This window comes from Falco rusticolus, chromosome 1, assembly GCF_015220075.1.
Source record: "Falco rusticolus isolate bFalRus1 chromosome 1, bFalRus1.pri, whole genome shotgun sequence".
Classification (NCBI taxonomy): Eukaryota; Metazoa; Chordata; class Aves; order Falconiformes; family Falconidae; genus Falco; species Falco rusticolus.
Window position 1 is genome coordinate 41762590 of NC_051187.1, and position 23896 is coordinate 41786485.

General features: G+C 40.3%; 1 protein-coding gene across 1 annotated transcript in view; it reads left to right on the forward strand.

The window, feature by feature from the left end:
* GALNT9 (polypeptide N-acetylgalactosaminyltransferase 9) overlaps nucleotides 1–23896 on the forward strand; it is a 325628-nt gene that overhangs the window by 104618 nt on the left and 197114 nt on the right. The window contains exon 2 of the mRNA XM_037376385.1: nucleotides 2724–2867. The gene's annotated coding sequence lies outside the window, so the exon portion shown is untranslated. The remainder of the gene's footprint in view (nucleotides 1–2723; nucleotides 2868–23896) is intronic.

Genomic DNA, 23896 nt, shown 5'->3' on the forward strand with positions numbered 1-23896 from the left:
CTATTTTTTATTTTCATTCATTCAGTTTAAAATAGAAAAATGAAAGTTTATTTTGAAAATCTTTCTTGACAATGGCGAAATCTTACGAACTGGAGAAAGATGCCTGGATCTTGCAAAGAAATGTTTCTTTGCAGCTATGTTGTGCCTTTAGGGCACTTTTGAGGTTATGCTGTGAGGTAAAACTAATGGGATCTTTACTGGCGAATCTTTGCTGTTGCTCTGATGTTGTGCAAACAGATTGTATACCACTCAGTCACATGCTAATAATTACTTCTCCACAAATGGTGATTCATTTGATCTGTCTGTTTGCTAGATACCGATCTTCCTCCTTCTTTTGAGAAGGGGGAGTATATTTTTCAACCTTAGGATTGTGGTAGATGCAGAAGAGGCTGCTGAGTTGAAGGTCAAACAGTGTGCGTGTGTGGGTTTTTTTTCGTTCTCTCTGAAAAAAAAAAAGTTGTTTTAATATTGAGCTGCTGCAAGGGCCTTGTGCCCTTTGTGAGGTAACACCTTTGTAACGTGTGACATTGAAGCCATTGCTTCGTTACTGGAGCACAAAAATTGTTTAACTTATATTTGTGTCATTGCAAGTGCTCTTCAAAAAGCAACCTGGAAGTGTGTAAAAACCATATTTGCTTCTAAACTGATCTCAGGTTTTTTAGTTTCATTATTATTTTAAACTCTCTTGGGTTATTACTTTCCATAGACTGAATTATTGCTGCTACCAGGAGTTGGGTCCCTGGGCTTTTTCATGCTCCTCTTACCAATAGGAGTGCAGTGAGAACAGTGTATGTCTTGTTGCAGGGTTAGAGCTGTGATTTCAGATCTGTACCCTCTTAGCCCACCTAAAATAGGTATGTGTGTTGCCTGGGAAGTCTGCACGGCTGGCTCTAATTCATCTGGTGCAACACCCTCCATGCAGAGCTGTCTGGCCTATTGGTACTGGGATGCTGTGTCAGCATGGGCTGATTTCAGGATTTGTTGTATTTGTGGTACTGTTGTACGGCACCTGTTTGCTTTGCACAATTGGTTTAGAAGGGCATGGTGCCAATATTTTTGATGCCAGGATACAGCCTTTTTCTGTTCTTAAGAGTCAGGTATGGAGAGAAGACAGGGATTCCAAGGGTTTAGTTTTGTTGCAAGCCTTGGCTGCAACATTGCTCTCATCATGGGCTCTGCTTCTCGCTACAAGCAGATGAACCTGTATGAATGGTGGAAATGGAAAAATCCCAGTGTCTTCGGGTGGGAATTTTAGTTCTAACATTATGTTCCATCATTAGCAAATCCAAGTCACCGAAGTGTGGTAGTAGGATATAGACCTTCATTTATTCCTAGATTTCCTTTGATATAAACTTTATTTCATGAAAAAAGGTGAATGCATCAGGAAACTACATGAGTGTCTTTGAGATTTTTCTGTTTTGTGGGACAGGTAATATTAAAATATTTTTAATGGATGGTTAAACTTAATGTGATTAATAGAAGGTCACTTTCATGTTCTGTGGTTAGGAAGATGATATATATGAAAAAGCGGAATAGAAACCCTGGGGAAGTAATCTTTTCTTCCCAGGTTTTTCTTTTCTTCTGCCGCCTCCTTTTTTAGTTTCTTTTTATCCCTCCCATTTTTTTAAAATTTTTTTTTTTGGTCACTTTACTGTCATTTCTTTGCTTTTAGGGAGAGATAATTGTGAAGAGAAAGAAGTTTAAAATTAAGACATTTCAAAGTTTGCCTTCTATTTTCTAAGGAAACTCAGACTGCCTGTGTTTTTCCATTTCAAGTTCTATGCTGTGCTGTCCCCGATAAGAGACTTCAGTGGTTTCAATGTACACCAAAGTATCAGCCTAAAGCAAGAAAACTGGCAAAAAAAAACAACTCAAGGCTGTCTTTTAATGGACAATGTTTGTTCCTTTCTGCTGTGATTCTCCTGTGACTGTGATCAGGAATTCTAAGGATTGCGGTACCTGCCGGTAAACTGGTGCAGATACACATGTGCACAGTGGGAGAAAAAACACTGCGTTTGATCTAAGGGATCAAACATTTTGGGGAATCATCTGATCTCTTTCCTTCCTCCACATTTTTTTTTTTATTTAAAGATGCATCCCTAATCAGGCTTTGTCACTGCTTTGTAAACAGCAAACCTGTTAGCAGTACTGAAAGGTAAAGAGGTTGGCAAAGAAAGAAGAGGGAGGTTGTTTTATATTGATGTTTTAAATATTTGTTCTAGATGTGTGCCAGACCACTTGCTACTGACTTGTAGGAAAGGGACCCCAAACAGTAAGTGGTATAGAACCAGAGAAGTATTATGCAGGTTGCAATCCTTGTTTATTACATTCCTATAGCATGTTACTTTGTTGGGAATATAAAAGCTGCTCTTTTGGGTCACAGACCTAGTCCCATGTTGTCTCCTCTCTGACAGTGGCTGATGCCAGCTACCTCCAGGTAACCCTTGGTGTATAGGAGCAGTAAGACACTCAGGGAAGCACTTTCGCAATTCTGCAGGCTGAGCAGTAACTTAAATGTTTGCCCAGAGTTGCCAGAATTTGGGCTGAGATTATCATTCCTTTGCAATGCCTCCCTTGTGATTAATGAGATGTCTATGTGTTTGGTGAGGATAGGCCTGGTGGCAGGGTTCAAAAATGAACTTGTTCTTGACTTGTTCTTTGTTTTCCTGAAATTGTAGCAATAATCTCGAATTTGAACAACAGCGTATTATCTGCTCTTTCAGATTTTTTCAGAATTTCTCATGATGGAACAACTTTCAGGCCAGCTCTGCCCAGTCACTGAGTGATGGAACTGAACGATCAGGAAGGTGCACCCTGATGACACAATGCAGCTTTCAGTAGTGCTGCTGTAATGTGGATTAGGCCAGGTAAGGTACTAACCACTTCAGCCACCCTTTGTGATGAGGATATACCCACTGCTTGGTTTTGCTGTTGTACTTGCTGCTTTCTTCTGCCTGACTTAGAACTGAAGTACCTGGAGCTGAGAGGTGAAACCCACTCCATCACCAGGTTTTTGCTGTAACAGTTTGCCTAAATATTCTTTCATAATAATGTTAAATTCTTACATTTAAAACCACTTGAAGAAAACTTGGCCAGCCATCCTCCTTAAATGAAGTGTTCCAAAAACTTGCTGAGAAGGTCAGCAATTACACTTTTTCTTCTGTAACCTAGTTCTGCTAAGATTTATTATTATAGACCTACCAGTTACCTTTACTAAAATCCTGCTGACAAGCTTGTAAGAGGGATGTGCAGGCTCTGGACAGCCCAGAACTGAGCAAGCCCTGGCTCTCGGGGAAGGGATTCTGGTTTCCCTAGAACCTTAACATCAGACCTGAAGGTGCTCAGGAGGCTTCCAGTACTGTTCTTGCAATGCACATGGCTGCGTTGTGTGCAGAAGTGACTGCTTTGTCCTCCTTGCCAGGTGAATTGGAAAACAGTGGAATTGGAAATGTTTGTTATTTTTGAGAGTACTAAGCAAGACAGAACTATGCTGAGAACTATGCTGACTTGAGTTTCCTTGTGCTTCCCAGTCTGCTTGTGGCCTGTGTCTATGGGTGTCTTGATGTGCCGGAAAGTCTTTGCTGGTGTGGCTATTCTTAAAAAGTAGTACAAGTTTATAAGTTTATACAAGTTTATAAGCCAAAGTGCCTCATTGCTACAAACAGCTTCTCTAATAAGAAGTTTAAAATACATTGGTAAACTTCTCAGTAGACATGAAGATAAACACAGTTTCTCCAGGAAAATAGAGGGCACCAGTAGAGGCTTCTTTGCTGGTGTAACTGTATCTATACTAAGGCTTTTGCTGGTGTAAATTTGCTGTACAAAATCCAGAGAATGTTGGGGGCAGGGTGTGGGCTGTGAGGTGGGAGCAGAGGAGATGGTGACTGCTGCTGTGTCACTGTATTTGGCTCTGTGGTGATGAGAGTGGAGAAAAGGGATTGCTGCTGTTGAACCTGCCCCTCTGACCCCTGGTCTCTGTGGGATGCAGGGAGTGTTTCAGTCTGTATTTATGTAGAATCTAGCATAAAGATACTTGACAAAGGTGCATTGGTGCTGCAGTTGTACAAATGTGGTACAGATACAGAGCTTTTCTGCGTGGCCTGCCAAAAAGCACACTCAAATCCTCAGCAGCGTGGCATGCCTGTCCCATAAATGGAGAATAAATATTTCACCTTAGGGGTCTAGCTGCCCTATAGAAAAGAAGAGGGCTCTGTAAATGTGGGGCCAGCCTTCCTTTCCATGAAGTCAAGCAGCATGTCTACCTTTCTGGCCTTTTAAGAGATCTGAAATTTTTTGCCTTCCTAAAGCTGTTACCAAAGCTATTAAAGCATTTCTGTTGTACCTCCTTTAGAGATCCAGCAAAATCAAGCCAGAGATTTTTTTGAAGTCCTTCAAAGACAGCTTCTGTCTTATCAGCCTGTCAAGGTGCTCAGAACAGGTTTCACTATGTGTATATAGCACTGTAATTCTTTCTAGCATCGATGTGTAGTTGGAAAGGAAAAACTGTAATTTCTTTAGTCAGTACATAACAGCTTACAAATTCTACATGGGATGATTTATCACTGCCTAAAAAGCAGTGGTTTTTCAACCCTTAACTCTATGAGTTTACTGCATAAATACACCAGATTGTCACTGATCTGTTCAAGTTGCTGTGAAGAAGTTAGATATGGAATTTCCTCTTCTTTGTTGTGAGCATCGAAAGTTGGCTTTCTGACTGCACAGCAGAAACACCCTATTTGCTACTTACATGAGCATACTTTTGTGACTAAATTACTTAAGTCAGCAACTAATTTCACTGCTACCTCAGACCTACTTTAAATGAACAGGTATATTCATCAATCACCTCCCTTCTTCTTCAAGTCCTGACCTAATCAATATGTGCAAGAGCTATTTAAACACTTTCCTATTTAAAAAAAAAAGAGAGCGAGAGAGGGGAAAAATGGTGGCTAGACAAAACAGCAGAATAAAAAGGAGAGAGGAATTTAGGGACAGACATTGAAGTTTGATGTTATTCTGCATTAGGACTTGGTAAATGACTAAGCAGGAAGGATTATGTAATGGTACTCTTCTACCCCAGGCCTGAAATTAACAGGGCATGGTAATTGCAACATTGTGGTTGCATATAGATACATCTGACAGATTTGAAGCTCCAGTAATTTGAAATTGCCTAAGTGTATAGGGATCTTTGATGAACAGGGTGATTGCTAAATGTAGGTCATAAAAGGCAAAGGAAACACCATGGACCATGTTCTGTGAATGGCTGTCAAATGCTCAGATGGCAAGTGTCTTGCTCAAGAATCTTAGGTACTGGGAAAAGGGCCAGAAAGCGATTAAATAAGGTTTCTGGAATAGCTGTGGTGTGCTGGATCTTTTAGACCATGCCATCTCTCAAGGAATGCGACTTGTGTTAATGTAAGTGCAGCACTGCAGACAGTTGCAAGGATCTCTTTTTCTATTTCTGTATTGGTCACAGCTGAACTCTACTGAAGGTTACCAGTACAACCTACAGGGTAAAAAGAGTGAGACTTTGAAAATTTTAAAGTACAGGTGCTGAAGGAGTTATTATGCAGTGATACCTAAGCCAAGAGGAATGAGAAAACCTTGTTCTGATGTGCTCAAATATAACTTCTTTCCAGTTGGCTGAATGACTCTGGGCTTATGTGGCTTCATTGCAGAGACAAAGGTGGGGCTGTGTGTTATTGAGACTTTATATCCCATCAGCCTTTGTGTTTTGGTTTGCAATACCAGATTAGTAGTACAGAGCTGGACCTATCTTATGAGTGCTTTAGAGAGGGCTTAATTTTATCTCTTCCTTTGCAACAATTATATTTTTACCAATGCTTCAGCTAGGGCACCTGGTGCCACAGAAACACAAATAAAGAGCACTGTGTAGTATTCTGGGTCTGTTCAGTAGACCAATGAGAGAGAGAGGCGGTGCAAAAATTCCCATTGAAACAGCTATGCTGTTCCACAGGATGGTTTTGCCCAGAGCTTTACACCTTCCCACAAGTTACCAGCACTCTGCAGCACATTCTTGAGGTACCTTGTATTAATAACATGTATTTATGATGATAGCTTTTTATTTCTCATCTGAGCAATGACTGTTTCCACAGCAGTTAATGCATCAGGACTCTCTGCCAGTGTGAGGTGGGGTTCACATTCTGTCCTCACAAGGAGAGATTTAACACAAACCTGTTGCTAAGAGCTCAGAAATAGCCTCAGTTTGCAAGAGTATCACGGAAATGGCTACACGTAAAAGAAGGATGCAAGGCATTATGTAACTTAATGATAGCTGATATTGTGTAAATCTATGCTACCCAATTAAAACTCAAAAGCCCCATAGGGCTTTCCACATCACTGGAAGTTGCCATTGTCCTTTTCATTCTGTATTTTACAGCATTGAGGACTTTTTGGTTTTATTGATTTATTTTCTACTCTCAGCTTTTATTCTCAGGCTGCATAAGAATGAAGTGGTCAATACAGGCTTGCAAACCAGAAATGCTAATTATTAGAAATGTAATTATAATTTGGTTTAGAAAATTAATTAGAAACATAAATTAGTGCATTTATATCATGATTCATTTAAAATAAATGGTTAGTTAAATATAAGCTCTTTTTTCAAGCTCAGTGTTGTAAGACTGAGATGGAAGTTCCTGCATGAATGAGATCCTTTTCTCTCCCTCTTTGTGTTTAAAACTCCCTACCTACAGGTTTAACAAAATGAAGGCTTAACAACTTCTTTTCTGTCTTTAACTGTACCAGTTAAGTCACATTAGTTTGTTCTCTACCTGTAAAGCTGCATGTACATGCTTAATCGCATAGTTGTTAAATCCAATATTACTTGCAGCGTGTGCTTTTATAATCAGATATTTTTCTCTTTTAAAGTAAAAAGATGCTTGACTATTCAGAAAGTAGAGGTATCTCTCCTGGACTTTGTTTAGTGCAGCTGCTTCATGTTAAAGACACTTGAGATTTGCAGATCAGCTTCCCTGTGGAGGGAACGACAGAGAATCAGTATATTAAATGCATCTTTCTATTTACATACCTATGCCAGTGCTGGAATAGAGGCCATGACAAAGCAAGTACTCTGATAATTCGGCCTACCAGAAATGGCACCCTGAAAGCTAACGGCACCTTGCTGGGAAGCTTCCCTAGCCTAAAAACTCTTCACAGATTTAGAGAGGGTAGGAAAAAATCCCCAGAAAACAAACTGTGCTAACCACCATTGATTTTCTCCAAGAGTGACTGCTGAACAAAACTTAAAATTAACAGCCCTCTTCAAAGACTAAAGCCTAATTCATGTGCTAGGAAAACAGTTTGAAATGTGTAATAATAAAACAATTTGTTGACTCCTGTCTTGACACTACATTAATATTAGAAAAGCTTGCTCAGTTTACAGCTAGTAAGAATTGCAGCTTTTTTGTTTGTCAGGAAAATAATTGCTTGCAACAGTGTTTGGCCTGATACTCTTGGATTTTATGGCTGCATCTACACTACTGTTTTAGGTTGGATCAGGAGCATACTTTTGAAGCAAATCTGCCAATCATTCCCACATACTGTACTTGTCGTGCTTTAACTCCAGCTGGCAACTAAGTACCACACAGCCCCTTGCTTACTGCTGCCCCACCCCCAAGACACTGAGGGGAGATCTGGGAAAAAGGTAAAACATGTGGGTTGAGATAAGGACAATTTAATAATTAAAATAAATATAATAGCAATAATAAGTAATAATGATAATAATAATTGTAATTAGGAGGTGGAGGAATAAAACACAAAAGGGAAAAAAAAAATAAGATACACAGTACAGTTGCTCACCACCCACTGACTGATGCCCAGACAGTCCCCAAGCAGCATCAGCCAGCCCTGGTCACCCCCTTCCAGTTTATATACTCAGCGTGGCACTCTATGGTATATCCCTCTGGCTAGTTCGGATCAGCTGTGTTCCCTCCCAGTTTCTTGTGCCCCTCCAGCTTTCCCTCTGGTGGGGCCTGAGAAACTGAAAAGGCCTTGACACTAGTATAAACATTGCTTAGCAACAACTAAAAAAAAATCCATGTGTTAGCAACATCATTCTCATACTAAATCCAAAACACTGGACTTTGCCACAAGAAAATTAACTCTATCCCAGCCGAAACCAGAACAGTACTTTAATTCACACAGAACGGAAAGGGAAGAAATGCTCCATCTGCTGAAGAGTGTTCAGTCTGTAGGGGTTGGTCCAGTCACTAATCTGAAGGCATCGGTGCTGAAGTATAGACAGTAAAGCCCAAGCAGCCTTCAGTGGTTCAGATGCACCTCTGTTCCACGACCTTAGAAACATGGCTTGTCCACCAAAAGGCTGCTTCTCCTGACGATAAAAGACAACTAGATTCTTAGGGGTGGTGTAGAGGATCCCCTTCATCTACTACTAATTCCTTTATGTTTGTATATGTAGTAAACTGGCCCTGAGTGATGAGATCTAGGTTAGGAAAAGGCTTCTCTTAGCAATAGTTACCCTTTGTACTATATCTCAATCCCTTTTGTTTCCTTCCTTTGAAAATGTCTGGGACTGCTTTTTTTCTTCTATTTGCGTATACTTCTAATACCTGCTAAAATCAATGCCTCTAAGGAAGGGTTCATTTTCTTCAATGCAGTAAGGTACAGCTCTGCCATCCAAAACCCTGGTTGGCAAAACAAAACCAAAGCTGAAATATTCCCTCCTACTGCTCCTCTAAATCCCTGTTGATCTGTAGGGAACAGAAGAGGGGAATTGCTTCCTTAAAAGACAGGAACATTCAGATGAAGAAATTTTAAAGCTGCACATTTGTTTCAAATGGATCCTATTTAGCTTGACAGTAAAAGAGCCACAGGGCTGAATTTTATTACACATTTGTGCAACAGGCATTAAATGTTTCATGTTAAGAATGTATTCAATTGTTTTAAAAAAAGAAACACACAGCCACATTCAGAAAGAACAGGTATAGAAAATGAGTAGCATTCCTCTGAGATTTTTGTGCATTTAAAACCTGAAGATTGAAAAAAGAAAGTGCTGAAGATAACAGAGGATTTAATCTCCTCTCTGTCCTAGTTGCCTCTGTGTGTTTCTTTTTTTTGGCTTGGTGGGGCTTTTGTGTTTGTTTTTCTTTGTTTGTTAGGGTTTTTTAGTGGTTTTGCCAATTCAGAAAAGCACTTGCCTTACTACAGAGGCATCAATAATCCCATCGTTACTTCAGCTTTTGGTCATGGACTTACTGGACCAAGGCCTTAATGAAAAGTCAGGCCTAAAGTAATGGTCTCAGAGTGGTGTGAAAATCAACTTCGTTCATTGGTCCTTAAAGGTGGGAGGATCTAGTTCTTTTTGTAGCCTCTTTGAATTGAGTATCCTCATGCATTCTTGCTCAGTAAAGGTGAGCACACTGCCTGTCAACCTCCATAGGGCTGTTTGCAGAGACAGGAGCTATTAGGCACAAGTGAAATGATGGAAATGGACCTAACTGAGCAGAGATGTGAAAAAAATGTGCAGTGTTACAACTCCTTGACTTCAGTTTAAATTAAAGGAATCTTTTCACTGCAGGTGAGCATAGCATTCATGTACTCTTAACTTTGGAAGGAAAAATATTTCTATTGAATGCAGGTGTGGGGCAGTTTTCTTGCTGTACTCTTTACTGCAGTAACGTCAACACTGTGGTAGGGTCCTCTTGTTTTTGCTAGTAATTGATACATGTTTTCAGGGTTGGATTATTCAGAGGTTTTTGCTTCATATCCTCTTGAAATAGCAAAGAAATGCTTTCTTCAGCACTGAAGTGATATGAGTGTGTTCTGACCTGGGGAGTCATAGTAAGGCAGATACACAGATTGCTAATTGCACTGCTTATAATCATCTCTATTTCATAGGCAACTTACACCCTACATTTTTCTGTTTCCATCTGGCATTATGCACACATTCTTTTATTTCTGCTTCTGCCTTTTAGCCATGCAGTATTAACTATATTACAGATTCCAGGGTGGAAAAATGCCCCCCCCCTTCCAACCCCCTCCCCCCGTGTTTCCAAGGATGGCAAAGGGTAAAAGAGTGGCATCAATCATGCTATAATTAGATTTTGTTGTTGAGACTTTGGATGACTAGGCTAACAAACTGCCGTTTTCTTGTCATCAACAAGCTCTGTACTGATTAGTATCCACTCTTATCAATAAAAGTTTCCTTTTCCAGCATGTTAGAGGAGTAATCTGGGAAAAAAAGATACTGTCTTGTGTGCTTTACATTGGTGTGATCTAACCTTCCTGGACTTACCTCTGATATCAGAATGGCTCCTTTGGTGCCAAAGATAGTGGAACTGGAGCAACCAGAGAGGGTATTGCGATCCCCTAGGGTGACGTACACATCTGAGAGCACTGAAAAGGGCCCTGTGTGTTCAGTGGAAAAAGGAAAGTGTAAGTTCATCTGTTTAATTACATAACATATCCCAAAGCAGCATTACTACTGGGGTTGACTGCATAAAGCAAAGACCTGTGGTTTCACAAGGTCCAGAAAGAAGTGGTGGCTCCTCCATCTTCAGTAGACTTTAGCTGTAGCTACATGCCTTTCTGAAATACAAACTTTGGGCAAATACAAGTTCTTAGTGCAGCATGGGAGCAGTTCAGTAAAACAGAAGATCCTTGCCTGGGCAGAGCAGATGTTTTAATCTGGTCTAAACCCTAGATATTATTAACACCAAAAGAGAAGAAAATACCTTCCAGGCCTCTAGATACAGTTTCCTTTGAATACCTTTCCTGAAGCACCAGCAGTGCCACATCTGAAGGATGATTTGTAATCGCAGATTCTGAATCACCCAGGATGCTTTCTGCAAGTGGGAAGCCAATGTGTCTCATGCTTTAGCACTGGAGGTTTCTCAGAGCAATGCTGTTTTGACAGCAGCAGTGTGGCTTTTGTGTTATCCTTTGGTTTATCAGAGGACTTATATCTTAGGTTTGGTATTAAGACTTCATTTCACTATCTGGGAAGCCTTGTCAGGTTATGACCATTTGCTCATATGAATGGCTTAAGGCCATTGACAAATACTCTTATCTAGACAGGCTTATTTTCAGAGGCCGTGCACATGTCTGTCAAAGATGTGGAACTTGGCACAGACTGTAACCAGGTATAGAGGAGTCTAAATATATTACTCCATTCTTGATACCTTTATCCAGGGTAAAGATTTGCCAAAATAAAGATCTATATGAGCTTGAAAGCTATCATAGATTTAAGGTAGTGCTGTGAAATACCTGAATAGTGTTCTTTTGCCTGATGTCCCCTCGTGATCATTTTATATTTTCTCTTGTTTCTCGTACAATAACAAACACAGACTTCCATTCATGTTGTGGGAGCCACAGTGTCATTTAGTAGCATGGTCACTGTCCTGGAAAGGTTAGTTCTGATAAATGAGATAAAGTAAGGGTGAAGTGAGAGTTACCTATGTATGACTGAGGAAGCATGATGCAGGGAGAAGGCGAGCTCACATAATTATCACATGCTGAAGCTGCTAATTGACTTGTGACATCCAGGATTTTGATTTAGATCTTCTGTACAAGATGCTCCTTTTCTATGAGAGCACTCTTTTGAGTCGTCCTTGCTGGCTTTTTAGTGACGATGGGCACACTAAGTCTAGAAATAGCGTGAGAAATATGCTTTTCACAGTTGTGCTTTGTGGCTGGACCTGCTTATAGAATAAAAGCCATAGAAATGATTGTACCATCTTTCTGAATCTAGTGGGTAGCTAAACATCAAGTTTTAAAGCACCCTGTAGGAATTTGTCTGCTGCCCTCCCCCCCCCGCCCCAGCACCTTGACCCTCAATCAGTTATAGTAATTGCTTCATGTCTCAATTATGTTTCTCCAATTCATTGCTCATGAAAACCTGTCCCTGAACTTTTACATAAGCACATCCAGGACCAATCTAAAACTTGAAAGCTTTATTTATCTGAATGGCCAGAATATTTCAGCAGGCTGTTTTCATGTACCTGTCCCGTACTGATGCAGAGCAAAACTGAAGAAATATACCAAGGTATCAAGTAAACACGAAGAACTGTTGGATGTGCACAGATGGCCTTAGCAGAGAGTAGGCACTTCAGGCTTCTTAATGTAAAATAAAGGAACAGGCTGGTTAGTGTGTGATTCATCTGTTCAGCTACAGTTGTCTTTTACATGCAGTTCTTATGCTTCTTTATATTATGTGATACTTAAGAATAAGCATCTATTACCTATTCATCCTCTTAGTTATTGCAGAATGATAAGCAAATCTGGACTTCTTCCCTCTTTTATTACCAAGTTCGTTTTGTCTTGGCATTCAGTAGACCTTGAAGGAGAGTGCTGAGTGACTTGGTCATACTAGAGCAGTAACAAATCAGATGGCATCTCCATATGTGATAGACCAGGAAGTTTTGAAGCTGTGCATCTGCTTTTAAGAATCAAGTTTAAAAATTAATTGACAGTCATGTCAGATGGGCAGCACAGATCTACTCAAGCAGGTGATAAAGCAGTTACGATGCAGAAGACTCCTTTGAATTTCCCAGTATACAGTTTGTGTGTGGTCAGCTGAATCTGAGTGTGAACTGGAATATGCAAAGTGGTACTGTCTGGCCAGGCTGCCGTTCTCTGAGATATGCCCTAGAATTAGTCAGAAAATTTTTTAGCTCTTGCTTGGAATGTACCTCTTCAGGAATTAAATGACCATTTGTACCTCTTCGGGTATTGTGATAATCCCTTGATTTTACAAACTTTACTGTTGTGGTTTAACCCCAGCTGGTAATTAAGTACCACGCAGCTACTCACTTATTCCCCCCTCACCCAGAGGGATGCGGAGGACAGTTGGAAAGGAATGTAAAACTCAAGGGTTGAGATAAGAACAATTTAATAATTGAAATAGAGTAAGAGTGAAAGAACAATAATAACAATTATGACAATAACAGTTATGATGAAAGGGAGAAGGAAAAGAGTAAAATCCAGAGGGAAAGGAAGAAAGGAACACGTGGTTCACAGTGCAACTGCTCACCACCTGCTGACCGATGCCCGGCCAGTCCCCGAGCATCGACCCACCTGCCCTGGGCAACCCCCAGGTATATATACCGGGCATGACGCCCCATGGTATGGGATATCTCTTTGGCTGGTTTGGGTCAGCTGCCCTGGCTGTGTCCCCCCCCAATTCCTTGTGCCCCTCCAGCCTTTTTGCTAATAAGGTGTGAGGAACTGAAAAGTCTCACATCAAAGCCAAAACACAGCATTGCACTAGCTCCTAGGAAGATAATTGAGTCCATTCCAGCTGAAACCAGGACATTTACAAATAAAACCACTGGGACTGTCAGAATTTTATATACTATGTTACTAATAGGACTTTGTAGCATGTCCTGCTCTAGAAACAGTACTGCAGTTCTGAAGACCTCCGGAAGCCAGCAAAGGCTGTCCTGCTGTAGCAGTTGTGGCAGTTCTGCTGCTATGCAGAAAACATGGAGAGTGTAAAAATAATTACTAGTTTCTGCTGTCTGCAAGGATGGATTTGCTTAATTTGGTGCAATGTCTCACTCTCCCACTGCTCTCTCAGATAGCTGCTAAAGATCTATCTTTTGTTCCCCCAAAGCCCAGGATGGAAAATATTTGAATAGGGCTTTTATTTCTGCTGAAGGCCTACACATCTTTGTCCAAAATAAAAAATGTGCAATAGAAGATGAGACACAGGAGCGTGTATGTTGGTTTGAACTGTTTTCAAGTATTCCTGAAAAACCCATGCAAGGTAGATTTTCCAAATAAAATATGACATACCATGATAACTTCTTAAGCACTGGAGCAAGCAGAAGAATACAACGAGGCTGAGAAGAGAATAATTAGTTTGCTGATCCTTTGCAGTGCAGAGACACACACAGCACTCCTGGGCCAGCAGAGCGTTGGGCAAAGTTCAGCTCCGGTATGGAATGGAAAGCTTCTTCCATTCAAAGCCCTTGCAGTCCAGCCGTCTGAGTCAGTAAGCTGGCAATGGATTTGTCCTTGGTTGTATGTGGAAGCTACAACTAACATAAAGTTCAGATTCTTACATTCTAGAAATAAAATTCAGAGATTTAGAAGTTTTCCAGATGTTTTATTGCATCTCCCTCCATGGCACCAAGGGGTTAGTTTGCTTTATACCTTCTTAGTTGCCATTTGTTACAGACAGATTCAACATCTTTGTATCTTAAGTATAGGCTTAATTAGAAGGAAAGATCAATGCTTAGGATAATAAAAGCACACATAATTAGAATAATAAAATTCTAGACATAATGAAAGCAATTAAACTGATTTTCTGGGTGACATGAGGATATGGAATAATCTTTGGTAGACCTGGCATTTTGACTGTAGCAGAATCGGCTCTGACCTCAGAATCTGGAATTGAATAAGAACAAAAAAATATAATACTAAAAATGGCAGGAACTGGGCATTTCCCTTCTTAATTCTTCTGGACTGTAAATATCTGTTCACCTGAAAAAATACTTAATTCATTGTCTTCAGGATCAGATGGAGATCATCTGCTTTCCCTTTTTGTAATGAAGGCAGTAGTATCTCACCCACAACCCTTGTCTGAAGGTCTATAATTTCTGGTGAGAGATCTACCTGCTAACACAAGTTAAATTTCAAAAGGCAACAGAGATCTTCTGAGTTCTGCTTAGCAGGGACCAGATTCAGAATAAGTTTAATTTCTGAAGTGATCTGCAAGAAAATGGAAATGTGTCCTTTTATTTTTAACGCAAAATTTTCTTCTGTTTTATAAAACAGAATGGTTGGGCTCATCTCCTGCTTCACTTTTCTCCTGTTAATTCTGTGTTGTGATGATAAACTCTAGCCACTGTCCTACCGGGGCTTCTTCAGCCCCTTTCCCATTGAACCAGAGCACCATTCTGATGTGAATTGGTGAGACCTTATAGTGAGGTTAGCGTAGTTTCCATCATAAGGGCTTGGTGGCCCAGTTGTGCTTGTTTTCTTCCCATCATTTCAGGCTTTTGGTTCTTACAGTTCTCTGAATGTTTGCACTGGGCTGTGATCATCATCTCACAATGTTATGCAACTCCACCCCCAGTCCAACACATGTTATTTTTTTAGCAGGTTGGGTTTTTTCGGCCTTTTTTAGAATTAAACGACTTTTGTGAAAATAACATCAGTGTGGACATGCCGAGATATTCTGGTAGAAAAGAAACAGTGTAATCTTTCAAATGGTGAAGGGGACAAGCAAAGTAGTTGTTCCCTATAAAAGCTTTCTCTAGCAAGGCCTCCTGCTGGGTTTTGGTTGCTTTTGTTGTTTTTTCTTCTCCCCTTCCATTAAAGCTGGTACTATCTTATATCTATGAAAAAGCTAAACTTAGATATTTTACTAGACAATGACAAACCATCCCTCAAACTCTAACCAGCCACTGCCGTATGTGGCTGCATCTTGGGACCTGCAAATATAAGAGGATGGCAACTCAGATTGAGTCACAGCACTGCCTCTTATCTTCGTTTTGAAGTCAAGAAAGACGAGCACTGTTCAGAAGTGAAAGTAAGTCAGCAAAGGCTTATAGTGCAGTCCCAGTGAAAGAAGCTGTGTGAGCAAGGAAAGCCGAATACACTCAATAGCACACAGCTATAAGAAAAGTAAAACTCATGTCCAAATCCAATTTGGGGATGAAATGTCAAGCAGGGGAAGTGGAAGTAAAAGATATGTTTGTATGACTTTGTGAGAGACAGCTCTTGGTCTGCGGGCAGAAGCAAAGTTTTTCTGCATGGCTGCTGGTGCTGTAGAAAGATATCCCTGCCACCCGCCCACACACCCCCCCCCACCCCCACCCCCCCTTTCTGGTTGAAAGAAAGCTTTCCCTCCCCTCACAAAAAGAAGTGCTACTTTTCACAGGGAATTACTTGAGGATTTGTGACTGTGGAACAATGGATCAATACTTGTTTGGGAAAAGCTTCACTTAAAATGGGACAAGTGGAGATTAGCTAGATGATCTGCTGGTTGTCCATCACTATAGATTTCTTGTTGTTAGCTGTAGAGTTTTATCTTGCCCTTCCTGTTCAGAGCTGAGAAGTGATCTGAGACTAACTCTGTGGCTCACAGGAATTACAAAGAAAAGCTATAGGTGCCACAGAAGCAATTGGAAAGGAGGACTCCTCTGAGGGAGCAATGTGGGCACCTTTGAACTTGTTTGTGTTCTGATTTGTGCCCCTGCTTAAGTCTCTGCATCAAAGGAAGCCCAAGCAGGCAGAGGTTATGGGGCTGGGGTGGGATTAATCAACCTCCTTTTTTGTAATTGCTGTGTAGAGATGGCCCAAAAATAGCGAAGAAGGCTCCAGTCTTTTAAGGGTGATTTTTTTTGTGGCTGGACCCTTGTGCCAAAAACAGAGCTCATTTTTGTCTCAGCCAGTTTTGCCAAGGTGCCAGATGCCAGCTCTAGGGGTTTGACAAATTTACACCTTCCACAAATTGCTCAAAGATCCACTAAAATCAATATGGCTCCAGGTGAACACAGAGGTTTAACCTTGTGGCTCAGACTGGGAGAGATAAGGTAGTATGTGATATCCTCTGAAATTCAGAAATGTTCAAGTTGGAGTGAACCATACAATATTTTTAATCTGATTTTTTCCATTCCATACAGTTAGGTCAATTTTATGCCAGCTGGATTTTTTCCAGTGTTTGTTTGTATTTCAGTAGGGGGTGGCAGGACTCTTATGTGTTTTTTTCAGTGACATCGATATATTAACCAGAAGTGTCTAATTATCTTTATTGATTAACCTTGTCTTATAAAGGAGCAGTCACTCACTAGAGCAGTCCTATTCTGTACACTGCAGAAAGAGAAAATGATTAATTTACTCCTCAGATTGTACTACTCTGTATGCTACAGGAGTAAGTGATGGATAAGGGACAGTCTGCACTGTATTGGGTCAGAACAGTAGGTCAGAGTCATTTTTTACCTTTTGAATGTAGAGTGAAAATTCCCTCTTTTTGCAAATCATGACCCCAATTCACTTGTTTACAGGGAGAGGTAGAACTGGACAAACAGCTGTGTTCTGCCTTATATGTGTGTATATACAGAGCTGCTGTTACAGCAAGTCTGAAGTGTCTGTGGAGGGAAGTAGGACCTGTGATTTCTGAGATGAATTAGAAAAGCTTTCTGTTAGAAGTCCATAGAGCTTTACTTTCATTCAGATTATACTTTTCAAACTGTCCTTTGCTGTGATGAATTGACCACAGGCAGAGTGCATATTTGCTTAATAATTTTTTTCCAGTCAGTATTGTCTTGCTTTCTTCCTTGTGATCCACCATTTGTTTGTTTTCCATTATTTTTGGAACTCTTGCTTTGGTTTGTGTTTGTAAGCCTCTAGTGCGGTAAAATCTTGAAGTGTGGTAAAGGATCCTAAATGCAGTTTAATGACACAATCTAACCTTTATCCAAGTTTGTGTATGGTGTATAAATGTGTGTGTGCACAATGTATACTTTGTGGGTACATATGATCTCTGTCCAAATCTGAAGATGCCTTTGTCTTACAAAAGTCACACAAGAATGCTCATCATGCATTGAAATTATTATTAGATCATTATATTTATTGCAATGGAAATAAAATTATATAAGCAATAATAAAAAAAAAAATCCCAGAAACAAAAAGGTTAACCCAAGAATGCTCGTCAGTGCCATGGGGATCAAGAGAGCTGTAGGTTTTATGGCTTTTCTTGGTGTATTTTTCAGCCTGCCCTTTGGTTTATCATCTTCCTATCCAGTATGTCTAAGGTGTAGTTTCATTCCCTGTGCAACCAAGAGTCTCCTCTAGGCATTCCCTGTTCTCATGTTTCATTCTGCCTTTTGTGTTCTTGGTTTTTGTCCTAGAGACAGTCTTATTCACGTTGGTCTCTTGAATGGAGTTATCCTCTTATTTTGTTATTTTGACTGATTTACAAATTAAGGAGGGAGGGGTTCCTGTCCTCCAGTCCATCAAGCCAAGACCCTCCACTGTAATAATCGTATCCTTCTCCTGCTGTCATCTCTCTTCTATTTCTGAACCACTGTTCACTTCCACTTTAGTAGTAAGGGAGCTGATGTACTGCAGCCACTCTTACTATAAATACTACGTTCACCTTAATGCTGAACTGGATTTTCATTCTTCCCTCTATCTGTAATCACTCACTTCCAAAGGAAGTCTAGGTGTCTCTTGCTGCCTAGCAAAATGAGTCCCAATGCTCTGTGGGGCTCTGGATGTTCCCATAGCATCCCAAATTATCCTGAGGAATGCTGAATATGTTCATGTCTGTCTTTCTGGAGAGGCTGGACAAAATCACCTTGTGATGAGTTAGATACTTTTTGCTATTGGTAAGACAATATAATGGAGCCAATTTTGCCTTTGAATTGTTTCACTGTGATTATATCACACACAATACACTGACATTTTAACCCATGTCATACTGCTTCTTAAAAGTCCAGTTATTTTGTTTGACATGTGCTTCTCAAAACTGCTTGTTTTTCACTGGTCCAAGCAGTGTGATTAAATGTTCCAGGTTACATGTTGCACTGCTCTTGTAGCTTTGACAGTGCATTTCCCAGCTAATTCATCAGATATGCTGAACAACACTGGTTGGCTTTGTAATACACTATTTACTCCTGGGGGTGAAACATCTAAGTAATGCTCTGGCATGTGGTTATAGCATAGCCCAAATGACACAAGCACGTGCCGTGAGTGAGAGACATGCTGTGCTGTTTATGCTGCTGTGGTTTGTACATCCTCACCGCTACGAATGGGCTCTCTCAGCTATCGCATGCAACCTAAGTGAGCTGAGCAGGCAAAACCTACGTTTTAGCCTAGTAAAACATGATGTAACAAGCTGGATTTTTGAGGATACTGCTCAGTGGTGATTTTCCATATTTTACGAGCTGATGCCTTTAGGTGGGATCAGGGTGTTGCATGTCCTCTTAACACACTTCATGTATGCTTTAGCAACTTTTATTTGTTGTCCAAGCTACCTTTTTTGTCTCTAAAGCATGTGAACTCAGTACTCAAAAATAAATCTCCTCCTCCTTGATGTGGTCATGATTTTTATGATTTCTGACACAAAGTCCAGTTCATGCATTTCTTATTTCATTTTTGCATTACATTTATTTCAACACAATTGTACAAGTAAAAGATCATGAGATCGAATGATAAAGAGATAAACAGGCATTTCTGTTTGTCACAGATCCTGCATATACCAATTTTTCTGTAAGTCAAATCTTGTTTGCCCTACCGACATGAGTAATAGCACTCATGTGACCAAAGAATAGTAGGAATTTTCCTTCTATGGAGAGAAATGCTAACCTGACCAGCATTGCTAATAGCATATTCTGTGGATTTCAAGTCTTTTGATTATGAAAGACAGCTGGTGTTTTGTTGGGTTTTTTTTCCCCTCAGACATTAAAAGAGAGGGGTTTTCAGGTTTTGTCTTCTATTTTCTAAATGTAACCCACAACATTTATTCTAGATGATTGTATCACAGAGTATAAAGTAAACTTGTGCTAGATTAAAAGCCATTTTATGGAGTTTACACTTTGCTAGTTTTATGGACTAGCATAAAGCATAAAGTTATCTTGGGATTTTTTGTTCCTCCACAAGATATTGAAGATGTTTTTCTAGCTGCTTGAAAATAGAATGCCAGAATGTGCATTAGTAGAAAATAACCATTTTGATCATGTTAATGCTACTCTGTGGGACAAATTCTGCCTCATGAGGGCAACCTTCAATTTTTGTGCTATTGGAATAACTATGTTCAATTACAGTTTTTAATCCAGGGCTTAAATTAATCTACGGATAGAACATGTGCTTTGTCTTCATCTTCACTACCCAGCTGTTAAATGGAACAGAAGGGAAACATTTATCTCTGAGAATATTTTTTTTTTTAAATGTTCATGTTACAGGTTTTCCTTCATCAAGTTCTGTAAATCAAGGATATGTAAGTTTCATTAGTGGGCCTTTTCATGAGTTTGACTGGTTAATATGCACAGAAAGCTGTACTGTCTCTTGTCTCTACCATTATTCCAAAGGCTGGTGCTCTCAAAGGCTTTCAGGTTGGGGAGGTGCCTTGTGGAGGCTTTCCACTTTATCCTCAGTCTCTCAGGCTGAGGCTGTTTCTGCTGCATTTGAAGCAGCTGATCCTGTTTTCTGAGGCAGTTGGCCTTACAAAATGTACAGCAGGGAAAATGAAAGCTGTAATGTGGAAAGATACAATTAGAAAAGTACTTAACTGATCTTTGGAGGAAATGCGAGACCTGGAGTGGTAGAGTTGTATGACTGTTTCAAGGTAGCCCATGAGTAGCATTTACTAAGTGGAAATCTCCAAGTTGTCTCTAAAATAAACAAGTGTGGTTCCAGGGCTATAAGGGCATGTTTGGGAAAAGGCAACACCATGGACTGTCCTTCTTGTGTCCATGGTAAAGACTAAGACTTAGGTGTGGGGCTAGATTGTGACATGCAAACAACAGTTTGAGATTCACCCATGCTAGATATGACCTGCTGTCCTTTGTGAATTTTGCAGTTCTGCTTGATAAATTTCCACAGTTTTTCTATGACATAGGACAAAGCATCACTATTGATTTTTACAGCTTGATGAATTTTATTTTTGTTTTTTTGTAAAATCAGCATAAAGGGGGAAATTCACAAATCATTGCATAGAACTACAGAAAATTTTCAAACTTACTGAGAGTTTTGTACTGACCTCTGACATTTTAAAAAGCATGTGTATTGGACCATACTGTTGCTAATATTTTTTCTCTGGAAGCATCATTGTTGAGAACAAACTGATTCTTAGTTTGACTATTTGCTATGTGGAAAATGAAATGTTTGTGAGTTATTGCCCGTGCTTTTCATCTGATGAGGGAAACATGAACACATGGCAGTTGCTCTGGCTGAATGAGCTGAAGCAGAAGTTATTGAATACAGCCACTCTGTACGATGTCTTCATCCAGTGATCCTGCAGAGATCATCCTGAAGTCAGAGCAGTTAACTCTGCTCAAGAAATCAAGTCAGCATGAGCTTTGTTTCTCAGGACTTACAAAACCATTTCAGTTAGGAGAGGCTTTACGCTGCTAACAATCACATGAATCACATGGACCAGCCTGATGTTTTATTGCCTGGTAAAGCATGGGTAAGGCTGATTTTAGCTAGCATTTCACTGGGTGAGGGGAAGCCTCCTCACTAGTTCATACTGTGCTGACATATAAATAAATCATGTATTCTTCCAGAGCAAAACAGCTACAGCAAAAAGAATTTCCTCCATCCTCCTGTAGACCCACTTTTGATGTGGATTTAAAGAGAAATAAAAGAGGAAAAACCTTTCCAAAATATAAATTAATGGATCAAATATTTCTAAATTAAATTGGAACGACATCTGTAGCTTTATTATCTTTTACCATACAGGACTGTCTTTGAAAGGGGAAAAAGCTTAGTAAAAAGTAATTTCAGAGCCTTGACTACTTTTTGATTACAATTCAGGATTACTGTTTTAATCACCGCTTATCAAGTAATACCACAAACCTCAGAGCATGACCATCTTTCTCAGGGGAAGTCAGATTTAAAAGCCAATTTTCAGCAATCCTTTCTCTTTCTCCCAAACTAGTCTAACAAACATGGAGTGATAATAATCTGTGATATTACAAGAGACCTCAAGCAATGCCTGAAACTCTGTGTTCTCAGATTTCTTCTGTTTTCCTTACTGTTGAAGTACTATTGTTTAGTGGAAATAATGGCACATGTCTAAGCACATTCTTGTTTCAAGGCAGTCTCCATTTGAGTGAAAGATATAATAAGCATGCTCCCCCTTTCCCAGGCACGTGACAGATTTTACACATGCAGACTTGTTTAGATGGAAGCACATGCATGTGTTCAGGGAAGGTCTGAGATGTACACAAATTACTGCTGCAAAATGGCTTCATTTTGCTAAAGGGCTTGCAAAGATGTCTATGAGCTAGCAGATACAGCCCTGAGAGATAATGGAGTTAAGAGATGGATTTTTAACTTGGACTCACCAATACTGTATGGTTTTTCCATGGCGGGATCTGGCTGTGGCAGCCCCGCACCTGAAGCTGGGTGAGAGAAGAGGGAGCCCTTGGTTCTGTGGTGCATCAGGGCCATGACTGGGTGTTTGCAAGGGGGAAAGATGTCTGTTAAACAAATTTTAAAGTGTGGTGCTCAGTGAGGAGCTAAAGTGGCTAAGATCAACCCTGGACCTTCTCCTTGGGTTTGCTTTGGTGACTATCTCACAGTGGTGTGCTATGAGCCTCTGCTGTAGGATACCTGGTCTGTGTTAGTTGCTTCAGATAAATATTGCTGGCCTTTTAAAAGTGAAGACGAGGCCTCCCTCTTCACTCCAAAGCACCTGCATCTAATGAAAATTATCGGACTGATCCTGACCACAATCAACTTTTGTCTGAATTATTCAAATCCTACTCAATAATGTTAGGGACGGAAGAAGCCTATTTAGAGCATTGCTTTTCTTCTCTGTAAAAAGCAGGATGTAATTTGATGGGAGATGATGTGTCTTTTATCAAAGTGATACTGTGAGTTAGCTTAGCCAAAAGGCTTGGAAGATGCTGTTACCTCCTAAGGGGATCCCAGAGCTAGTTCTGTTCAAGAACTGATTTACATGTGGTACTTCAGCCTGTAGACAGTGCTTGAAGTGCATGTTCTACAGCTAAGGAAGGCAGCATCACTCCAAAGTTAGTGCTCCTGAAAACAAGCTTGTCCAGAAACATACAAAGAAATCACTACTCTTTCTGGGTTTTTTCACCCCCTAGTTCTATGAAAAGAGTTTTGAATGAGGCACTAAGTAGTGTTAATGAACTGATAAATGGCTGAAAGGGGAGCAGGTCAATTGGTGTATATCCAGCTTCCTGGAGGAACAGTGAGCTCCTCACTACTGCTGCAAGTGTATATATTTTACCTACAAGTGACTAGCATGCAAAGAAGTGCATTAGATAGATTTACTCTGAAGTAAATCTCAATGAAGACCAAATGCATAAGACATTTACCAAGATCAATCCTATCTCTTAACAGTTAAAGTCCATCATTAACAGGGCTGATACTTGCTAAGATGCTGCCTGGCAGTGACGTGCGGAATTACACTCTATAACTCGAAAGTTATAAAGTAGGTATGTTTATTGCGCGCAGATGCACGGGGGATCACTCCTCCACAAGCGTGCATGCCCGAAGTGACGAACCATCTCACATTTATACAATAAAACAAATGAATATTCAATTAACGCCTATACATATTCGTTACCTAAACCCGCTTCGTATGTTAATTAGCTTATCAGTCCTTTGCCTGGAATGTGGTGGTCTTGCAGGTTTGTAGGTGATTCATGTCCTTGTGACCATCCGATCGTCTCCTTGCGTCTCCAGCAAGGAGCGGTCTTCTCCAGCAAGGAGACTTAGCACTCCCTCCCTCTAGATAGCATTGGAATATCTCTCATCCTTTTCTCCTTCTTTTTTAAATAGCCCCTTTGTTAGAGGAGGAAGGGCAGGCCTCTCCCCTTTGTTAGAGGAAGAAGGGCAGGCGTCTCCTCAAAAATGTAGGCGTCTCCTCAAAGCTGTGTGCCTATGTGACCAGACATCGCACCCATGACTAGTCACCATACCCACATTCCTGGGCAGACATATACAATCACAATCTATGTCCATTGTCCCCATTTCATGCTATTTCTCCATATCAGCTGCTCAGGCCTGGTTAGGCGTTTGGAGAGACTGGGTTGAATTCATAGCCTTCTGCATTGTCTAGTTTAAGGGGTATCATTTAAGTGATACATATGCATGCATGGCATGGTTTGCCTTCTGCCTGCTGAAATGTATGTGGTCCATCTGTTGTCTCTCTCTTCTTAGAGCAGTTGGGCTGCTGATCAAGTGATCATGCCTAGCTGGTCAAAATTGTACT